Below are 11,086 nucleotides of genomic sequence, written 5' to 3'. Positions count from 1 at the left end.
GCTAGGTGGGCAGGAAGCTCATACCTATGACAAACCTATTTGGTCTCTAAGGTGCTACTGGAAGGAATTATTATTATTATTTTCTATAGAAGAATTAAGACAAGAATATGGAAACATTTTGGGAGCCCTTGACTTAAGCTGGCTGACATTTTAAACTAATTATACAACTCTCTCTCTCTCTCTCTCTCTCTCTCTCTCTCTCTCTCTCTCTCTCTCTCTGACAGATATCATCATGGGTGTACTCTACTCTGCAGAAGTCAGTAAGCTTGTTCTCCAGTGGCAACTATTGAGAGTACCAAGCCTATCCTTACTATCCATGATAGAGGCAGGAGGCACCTCAGTTAGCCCCCATATGGAGCTGATAGATGAACCAGCCAGTCTTGTTGAGATGCTTAACCAGTGCTCTATGCAAGCATCCAAAACAGTCTGGAGGTGCTGTTCAGAGACAATTTGCCTTAATCTTTGCTATTTCCTGCACTTAAAAGTCATGTCCCATTTTCCATGACAGAGGACAATAGAAGGAAACTGAAGCATCCTACAATACCCTCCCTTCATTATGTAGCGCGCTGTAAGAAAGCTTTACAGTGCTACATACCTTGATTCAGATAAAGTAACATCAAAACCAGTTAAATAACCTGGGCCAACCAGAAGAAATAAAAATAGCTGTCTTGTGGCAGGCTGATTGGAGAGGGCCCTTCTGTAGCATATTCAACATTCTGGAATTCTATCCTGTATCATTGATGTGTTCTGGAAGAATCTGCTACAGCTGCTCCCAAAATGTCCAAGGGAAAATAAGACTATGGAATACAGCAGGATTGGACCATCATAGCTATTTACTCCATAATAGTAGAGGAAAGAAGGTGGAGCCTAATTCTGTGCTTGTTTTCTTGAAAGCAAGTACCATGGATTTTGATAACAGGAATACACATAATAATAATAATAATAATAATAATAATAATAATAATAATAATAATAATTTCTTATTTATACCCCACCCATCTGGCTGGGTTTCCCCAGCCACTCTGGGCGGCTTCCAACCGAATGTTAAAAACAGATCAACTCACAAGACCAGTATGTCTGTGAATATCTAGCATACAAACACACACACACTCTGAGGGGGAAATGGTTGTATGAATCTTTATCTTTAGGTAACTGGCACATGAAATGAAACAATTTCCCCCACAATACTGCAAAAGATCAGCCCTGATACCAGTGATCACTCCTGTATGGGAAGAGGTGTACCTCGATTCAGTCTCCTTCCAAACAGGAGGTGAGAGTTGGGGATGTTGTGATAGCGTGTCCCCAGTGCAATTACTAGAGATGGGCAAATAGGTCAAATTCAGTTTCTCATTGTTCCAGCCTTAAGATTAGGTGTCCATTTTCCCACATCAGCTTGCAATCTTTGAAAAAAAGGTTCACATGAGAATTCATCAGCATTCTAGTGGATTTCCTCCCCAAATAGACACATTTTTGCAAAGCAGTTTCTCCATAAAAGATGCATTTTGCATGTTATATCACAAAAATATGCATTCATATGAACACTCTGCCCTTGTAGATACATTTTTGTACATGTTACAAAATTGCATTGCAAAATTCGGATGTCCGTGAATTTCAAAGTAAGGATGTGTTTAACTTTTTATATTGTTTTAGAAAGTGCAAATTATGTAAGTTTCTCCCCCATCCCTAGCATTTATGCTATGTCCTCATTCTCCCTTCCCTGAGGAAAAGGTGGTTTTTGCTTTCCTGCAGCTCCTCTTGCTCACGGCAGGATCAGATCCCAAAGAAAAAAGTATGTGGAAAAAATAACTTGTTACCGGGTACAGGGTGCCAGTTTGGAGTAGGCTGCCTGGCCTTGCCAACAGTGTCAGAAATTGTGAGGTTATGCAAGTGTTACATTGATATATAGGGTGCCAAAGCATTAAATGTACCATGGATGGTAACATTTCACTTTATTTCTTCCCATGTTATAAAATCTCACAAGTCATTAAAATGTGTTCATGTTATTCCCAAACTGTAGTGTAATCCTGGAGACAATTTTCCCTCATTGCACAGATCTAGCTGTGCAATATTTTCATTTTCACTTAAGCTCAGCAGTTGAAAGCACAACCCTGATATTGGTTTCATGGATCTTAGGATGGCTGTGGAGGGAAGGAGTTGTGTGCGGTGAGGGAAGGGGGAATCTGCTTTGAATTTCAATCAGACTACCTACAGTACAGACACAACGTTAACAAAGTTGCTTAACCAGCACTCTGTAAAGATGTTAAGAAAATATTTGTAGTGATTCACACACACCTATAGACAAAAACAGTTCTTGTTGCTGTTGAAGCAACAACACAGCACAGCCTTAATTAAAGCATCATCTGACCTGTTTTTTTATGCTACAGTTGCAGAATCCTGTTAGAAGAAAAAAGGATTAATTACAGATGGGCTGTGTGTCATGATAATTAACAATTGCCGCTTCTCCTATTTGTCACATTCTGGGACTTTTTTCCGCTTTACTAGGTAAAGGGAATAAGAATTTTTATCACATTCCATGCCCGCAATCCCTGATGGTATTGTCACCCATAAATTTGCACAGCATACACAAAATATTGCGCCATCAGCATTTTTTACACCACATGCATCAAAGTGTTTCTCATAGGAGAGTGTGCTATACGTGGGCCTATGTGAAGTGGTAAACAGAGATGGGGATAGCCAAATATGATTTATAGGAAATGGAAAAAGGTTGGCAATTATACCACTATATATACCTTTTGTATGCCGTGTCGACTGTGCTGTTGAACTGCTGTATAAAGAATAGTCAGTAGAATTAAAGTCGAACATTGTTTTTAGTTTCATTTTGTTTTTATCATTGCTAGATTAGCAGCTTGGATTCTCCACTGCCACCCACTTCACCAAACAAAGTGCTACAAGAGCAAACATTGGATCATACAATGTGTGTGTTTACACAACAGCGCTAAAAACATCCACACAAACCAGCCTCAAACACTGGAAATTAAAGACCTTCATTAATTTATTTGGGGCAAGAACTGACATCATATTTGCAAATTGCTTCACTGTGGCAAGTTCTCTGCACACTACCCAGCATTGCCAATGGTCAAGGAGGATGGGAATTGTAGTCCAGTAGCATTGGGAAGGTCACAGGCTCATCCTGACTGTTGTTGTTTAGTCGTTTAGTCGTGTCTGACTCTTCGTGACCCCATGGACCAGCGCACGCCAGGCACTCCTGTCTTCCACTGCCTCCCGCAGTTTGGTCAAACTCATGTTCGTAGCTTCGAGAACACTGTCCAACCATCTTGTCCTCTGTCGTCCCCTTCTCCTAGTGCCCTCAATCTTTCCCAACATCAGGGTCTTTTCCAAGGATTCTTCTCTTCTCATGAGGTGGCCAAAGTATTGGAGCCTCAGCTTCACGATCTGTCCTTCCAGGGAGCACTCAGGGCTGATTTCCTTAAGAATGGATAGGTTTGATCTTCTTGCAGTCCATGGGACTCTCAAGAGTCTCCTCCAGCACCATAATTCAAAAGCATCAATTCTTCGGCGATCAGCCTTCTTTATGGTCCAACTCTCACTTCCATACATCACTACTGGGAAAACCATAGCTTTAACTATACGGACCTTTGTCGGCAAGGTGATGTCTCTGCTTTTTAAGATGCTGTCTAGGTTTGTCATTGCTTTTCTCCCAAGAAGCAGGCGTCTTTTAATTTCGTGACTACCACTGCTATAAAGCATAGGAGTGGGGAAACTTTGGCTCTCCAGATGTTGCTGGACTACAACTCCCATCAGCCTTGACTATTGACTATGCTGGCTGTCAGGGACTGGGCAGAGGAGGAATGGTGGAAACCACCTCCCCATCCTGACCCTTCCAGAGAGGAGGAAGAGGAAGACAGTATAGATTTACAACAGGGAGGTTTGAGGGAGGTTGCAGGTCAGAGGCAGATGAGGAGGAAAGCTGGGAAATCATGGGAGGGCTGGAACAACACCCAGCTGACACACTGTCTTTAGACAGCATTCCAGACCCTCCATCTCCCAGAACCCAGCAAGCCTTAAAAGTAGGAGAGCAAAGAGCTCAAAGACAGAGGGCACTTAGCGGCACCTGTAGAAGTGTCAAATGAGGAAGTGGGAGAGATGGGGGGTGGGGGTGGAGATGCCATTATCCAAGAGGCTGGGTTCTATAACCTCTCTGTGTAAAGACTGAAATAAAAAAGGACGGTAAGAAACTTTCCCTGTAGTGCAGCAACATCTCAAGGGTTCCTCACACCTAATGGAGTGCTACTATCAAGGTGAGAGTGTCTGCACCAGTGGTAGCTTGGAAGGGTGCACAGCAGCATGTGGAAAGAAGCTGCTACCCTTGAAGAGACATGTTCCCTGTGAACTTACTGACAGTCTTCATGAGGAGGTGGCAAAGGTGGTGGTGAACATCTGAGTCACCATTGTATAGGTCTCTGCTGCAGATTGCTCAGGCGCAGGGCCACTGAATTAACATCCTATGGCCATGTTGGGCATACCTGCCCAGTCAGCACCTACACATTTGCGGAGCATTGATCTGGACAGCTCTCTACTGCGGTCTTGCAGAATCTTTCAGTAAAGATGCAGGACTGTCATGTAATTACATCATGATTGCCTTTTAAATCCACTGCTATGTGCCCCCCCTCCCTAAATGGCCTTGGTCCAGTATACCTGAAGGAGCGTCTCCACCCCGTCGTTCTGGCCGGACACTGAGGTCCAGCGCCGAAGGCCTTCTGGTAGTTCCCTTGCTGCAAGAAGCCAAGTTACAGGGAATCAGGCAGAGGGCCTTCTCGGTAGTGGCACCCGCCTGTGGAACACCCTCCCACCAGATGTCAAAGAGAAAAACATCTACCAGACCTTTAGAAGACATCTGAAGGCAGCCCTGTTTAGGGAAGCTTTTAATGTTAAAATTTTGTTGGAAGCCGCCCAGAGTGGCTAAGGAAACCCAGCCAGATGGGTGGGGTATAATAAATAAATAAATAAATAAATAAATAAATAAATAAATAAATAAATAAATAATTACAAGCCATCTCCGCTTTACATCCCTGTTCTACATTCATGGCAACAGCTGGAACGCGAAGAGAGATCCACAACATGGTGGTGGAACATCACCATGCATTTGTGATGATTTGGGCTCAGCATGGTATTGGAGCAGTTATATGCCATCCTGCTTTCAATGCTGTTTCATCTGCAGAAGTTTTGGGGTGGATATTCTGCTTTATTTCCCATCAGTGTGTGTCCTGCAGCTTCCTGCTGAAACCTTGTAGCTTTATATCTCTCAATTTCCCCCTTTTAAAAAACCAAACCAAACAAAAGCTATTCTTAAAAAAAAAAGATTTTACAACAGTGGTTCTAGGGTGTTGTCTCATAAAATACCAAGGTGGTGTACAACAATAAAAGACCATTTTAAGAATCCAGATAATCATTAAAGCGAATGACTAATCCATGCAGACAGCTGCACAGGCCTGTCAGGTGTTTCCAGGAGACACTTGAAAATAAATAAAAAAACTGAATCTCTGCAAGAAGATTGTTCCCATGTGGTGGAACAATCTGGGAAGAATTGCAGAACAACTAATAAAGCAGTATGATGTGCAGACGGTCCATTGTAAATCCACCACTAATGCCATATTATCGCATCAGTGATATGTTACAGAATATACCGTATCTGCAAAGGGGCGGCAGTCTGGAGGGGTCCTAGGTTGAATCTTCAGTATTAAAAACAACAACACCAGTGTTTCATTTAATCGGGATTTTTTTTGTGTCACTTCTGGCATTGCTCTTTCTTTTCTTCTGTTACCCAAAATACAGATTTGGCTATATACAGACATCATTGTAATGGGAAGTTAGTGAACTGTTACCCACAACTCTTGTCCCTTTCTCTTCCCTGACTCCAGCCTGTACTGTGAAGAAACACATGACACAAGTCATTTCCACATTGTGCAAGCGTTTTCAGAATGGTGAAAGGAAAAAAAGCTGGAAAGAGACAAAATTTCACTTTCTAACAGTCCCATACAGTAATTTGACTGGCCACCCACAGTCTCAAGTATCTTTCATCCAGAATTTCTGGCTAGTACTAGTTGATGCAGCTTGCATGAGGTAAGCATAGATGCATTCTTGGCTGTAAGCAAAAACAACCGCCCACAACTGGAGGAGGAAAATGCGTGGACTCTGGTAGTTGGGCCCAGGCACCTTACTGTCTGCACCAGTGTGGTAGCTTGAAAGCAAAGCTGGCCTTGACCGTGCTGCAGTGCTGCCGCCACACATAGTTAGAAGCTGAGGAGGAATGAGATGGATACAAAGAGCCAATAGGGTACCACCTGGCCCTATAAAGCTGAGACCTTTGGTCTTGACTCCTCAGTTTTAGCTGCTCGTGGGCAACTTCTATTCAGCTCTGCTCTGTTTTGTTGGCTGAATAGCCTGTTCCCTTTTTCTCATCATCTGCACTTTCGGATGCCTCTGAAAACCTCCTGTCCTGCAATTTGAGGCTGGTTCTAGTGAAGGTAAGGGACAACTTTCATATTATGCCAACCTATTATATATGTCACTTGCCTCCCTTGCCACTGTTATGGGGATTTTTTCCCCCCTTGGGAAATGCAGAACAACCCCTCTTGCAGAGCTTTCTCGTATTTGGAATGGTAAGAGAGTTGTGTGCCATTTTTCAACTTGGGGATAGGTGAATCTGTCAGTTTGGGTTTCTCTCAGTTTTTCGTTTTCCCAAGCTTAAATTCTGCACATTTTTACAACAGTGTTTTGTGTGTGTACGTTGGGGGCGGGGTGCATTTAGAAAAAGGTCTTCATGACAGCATTTTAGTGTGAATCTATTCTAATAAAATAAAAAAAAATCCTTCAGTAGCACCTTAAAGACCAACTAAGTTTTTATTTTGGTATGAGCTTTCATGTGCATGCACACTTCTTCACGAAAGCTCATACCAAAATAAAAACTTAGTTGGTCTTTAAGGTGCTACTGAATGAATTTTTTAATTTTGTTTCAACTCAGACCAACACGGCTACCTATCTATTCTACTATACACACATGTGCATGCAATTTTACCTATTATACACATTTTAGGAAAACAATTTTCTGTAATAGAATACATTTTTGCTTGTTATTTTCAGTAATATTTGCATTTTCTAACACTTTAACCTAGTACAGTCATACCATGGATCCTGAATGCCTTGGTACTCAGACATTTTGGCTCCCAAATGCCACAAACCCGGAAGTGAGTGTTCCGGTTTGCAAATGTTCTTTGGAACCCATGTTTTGGTCTGATGTTTCTGTGGCTTCCTCCGTGGCTTCCAATTGGCTGCAGAAGCTTCCTGCAGTCAATCAGAAGCCGTGCTTTGGTTTCCAAACATTTTGGAAGTCAAACAGACATCCGGAACAGATTCCGTTTGACTTCCAAGGTATGACAGTATGTGTATTTTTGCACACATTATGTGTCTAGAAAACCGCACTACATCAAAGATGTTTGAATTCCAATGGTTGACTGTGTTTTGGTTCATGTATTGTTTTCAAAGGTCAAATTAGTTAGATTCACCTTTAACATGTGAAGTGAATCTCATTTTCCCCACATCCCTATATAAATGAATGAAGCCCAACTAAGTTAATATATAGTAATAAAATCAGCTTGCCTTGGAGGTCCATGAATGAACGAAGCCCAGCCATCTTCACCTATTATAGTAAAACCAGCTTGCCATTCTCTGAACAATGCTGTACCCTGGTTGCCAAAGGAAACCCTCCCTCTTGTCTGAGGATTGTTGAAATGCATAGCAAAGTTCCACAGATAGACCAGCCATCTCCTTGTATGCAGCACCCTAAACACATTCACAGATTATCTATTCAACATCACCACTGTTTGTTTGACAGATGCTGTAGGCATAATGGCTTTTGTCCACAAGAGCAATAATGGCCTCAGTTACTTTTCTTAGCAAAGACAAAGTGCCGTGGCAATAATCAAAGAGGCATTTTTATTGAGCTTCTTCTGAGAATTTGCCTCAGCTCTAGGAGGAAAGGGAGGGTTGGAAAAATCACCACTAATCTATTCTAGACCAAAAAAGCAGATGATCACCAGGGTTTTGGAGACGCCAGGTATTTTTCCTGGAAGATTTCACAGGGCACTTGCCACACTATACACCCATTTCACCAACTGGCTCATCCTGATGTGGAACCACCAGAGGATCACCCAGGACAGTTGCCACACTTTAACGCTCCTTTCAAAAACCTGTTTGAGGTGAGCGAGTTTGAAGTGAATGAAGATTCTGTCAACATGATTTGACTGAGCAATTCTGCCAGCCCCCTGTGATATGTTCATTCAGGAACCGTGGCATGAATTAGCAAGGGCAAAGCTGGAGAAAAGACGTAAGCCTCTCAGCTTGTAACAATGGGTAATTTATACCAAAGTCTATGCTGGTTTGGACTGGAGCTCTGTATGTTCATTATGCTTGTTGGTTGGGCAGGCGGGACAGGTGATCAAGGCTATACATCTTGCCTGTCTGTGGGACAAAGGATTGAGGTTCTTTGTGTGTGGGCTGGTCCTCTGCTTTCTTGACAGTAGTGCTGCCAGAGGGGCAGAGGTGAGAAGAGAAAATGCAGAGCTCATACACAATGTTTTGAATATGCTTCAGGCAGCGGGAGCTGTTTTTGTGGCTTCTTTATTTATTTTGAACAGGGTGGCGGCGGCAGGGGAAGAGTTCTCCCTTTTGCCGTGCTGTTGGTGCTAGGAGGCAGAGAGAGAGGGCGGGTTGTGTGAAAACTACCTTGTCGCACTCCTGATGTTTCACAAGGATGGTGAGGACACTCACAGATGTTAGTGCGATTCCATGCCCAGGAGAAGAGCAGGAGAAGATCTTTTCGCCTATGATCCAAACGACAGCGTCTTGCTATTGCATGCACAAATCAAGCTGACACCGTAAAGTTGTTTCATTAAACCGTTTCATTATTCTGACAGGCTTAATTCAGTTTGCAGTAATCTGATCGGCCATCGGAGTCTAGAAAACTCAGAGCTGACTCAGTTTCATGTGTTTTGGCACTTTGACTGTATATTAATTAATGATGTGACCTCCAAGTGCGTGCACACACACACACACACAAGCTTTCGGCATATGCTAACAAGCAGCCTTAAACTGTCTCCTCATCAACACTACTTCAATTTCCTACTTCCGTAACCTTCCCAAGCATTTTTTTGAATGACACCTTCAAGGGTTCCTTTTTTCCTTCACCCGCTGAACTTTGCTTTCCTTGGAAACTGAGAGGAAAGAAAGAATGAATAGTTAGTCACCTTTTGCCATTGTTCATTACTTCTTAGAGCTTTTATTGAGGACTTATCGGAACTCAGGGTGCAATAGTAAAAAGGTCCCACAAATAGCATTATTATCCTCAGCTGAATTGGCAGCCAGTGTCGTGAAACATTTGAAGTACAACTTGAGCAATACAGGGCTCCCCCCGATGACCTGATTATTGAGCTTTCATTCTGATTTGCTAGCATCAAAGCTCATGTAGGGGGTTAGAGGATGTCTGGCCTTTGTTGAGCCCTTGTTCTGATTGGCTTGTTGGGAGGTTATAAAACAATGAGCATTCCTACTACCGAGCTGCTTGTGCAGTGGGTGTACATCTTCCCATTAATCACTCATTTCCCCCGCACTTTAGTAGTGCACTTTCCTGTCACTTTCCTAACTGCTGTATGATCCATTTGCCTTGAACGTGTCAGCAACCAGACAGCTGTGTCCTGCAATAAACAAAACATTTTCAAAGAATCCACACATAAAGCGCCTCACAATAATCAAGTCTTGAGGTTGTCAAAGCATAGACCACTGTAGCCAAATTATCCCTGACCAGACAGGGCCATAGTTGGGCCACCAGCCTAAGCTGGTGGAAGGCACTTCATGCCACTGAGGCCATCTGTGCCTCAAATGATAGCAGTGGATCCAGCTGGAATCCTTAAAAAAAACCTATGAAATTCAGAGGGAGTGTGACCCTCATCTGTTTGTGCTACTCAGCTGAACAGAGAAGCCATTTCACTAACAGCTTCTCAGTCTTGTCTGGGTTAAGTTTTGGTTTATTGACCCTCATCCAGTTCGTTATTGCAACCAAGCGCATCCACTGCCTCACCTGCAGAAGATTAAAAGGTGAATAGAGCTGCATATTGATAACAAAACACTCCAAACCTCTGTATGACCTCACTCAGAGGTTTCATGCAGATGTTAAACAACATGAGGGACAGAGCCAATCCCCAAGGGATTCCAGCTAGGAAACATGCTATTCTCTGTGGGGTTTCCAAAGAGCCACGTTCTGGAGCTGACCATCCAAGTAGGATCAGGACCACTGCAATGCAGTGCCCCCAATACCCAGCTCAGACAGTTACCCCAGAAGGATACCATGTTCTATGGCACTGAGTGTTGCTGAGAGATCATGGAGAAGGAACAGAATCACACTCACCCTGTTCCTTTCCCAACATAGGTGATTGTACAAGGTGACCACGGCAGCTTCCATACCCAAACCAGGCCTGAATCATGACTGAAATGGATCTAGAAAATTTGTGTACTCAAAGAGCACCTGGATCTGGCCGCCAACCACCTTTTCAAGAACCCTTGCCCACAAAGGGGACATTTGCCACTGGGCCAAAATTGTCAAGATGTTCCATGTCCAGGGAAGGCATTTTCAGGGTTGATCTTATTGCTGCCTCCTTCAGAGATCATAATCCCAATCTAAATCAGGGATCACCAACAGCTGTTTTTTAGTATCTATTTATTTCTAGACTGCTTAACATTGAAACAAATCTAAGTGGGGTACAAATGTACTATGTACGGTATATAAATTGCAGCAACTGCTGGCTGATGCAGATAAGTTCCTATCTATCCGTTTTTGGGATGTGGGGAACTATTCCAATGACATAAGTCCCATATGTTTGTTGCTAGGAATGAATGTATGTGACTCTAGTGTGCATTCCGCAGGAAATTCAGACCAATGGAAATGTTGCTGCTTCCTCTGCATATGTTCAATGTTCTTAGGCACATTGGATGATGCTTCTCTCCCTGAACTGTGCTGGGATGTGCGGTAGCATGTTTTCGCAGCCTTGCTTCT

The sequence above is a fragment of the Zootoca vivipara genome, chromosome 1 (assembly GCF_965207765.1).
Source record: "Zootoca vivipara chromosome 1, rZooViv2.hap1.1, whole genome shotgun sequence".
NCBI classification, from domain to species: domain Eukaryota; kingdom Metazoa; phylum Chordata; class Lepidosauria; order Squamata; family Lacertidae; genus Zootoca; species Zootoca vivipara.
This window is presented reverse-complemented; position numbering follows the sequence as displayed.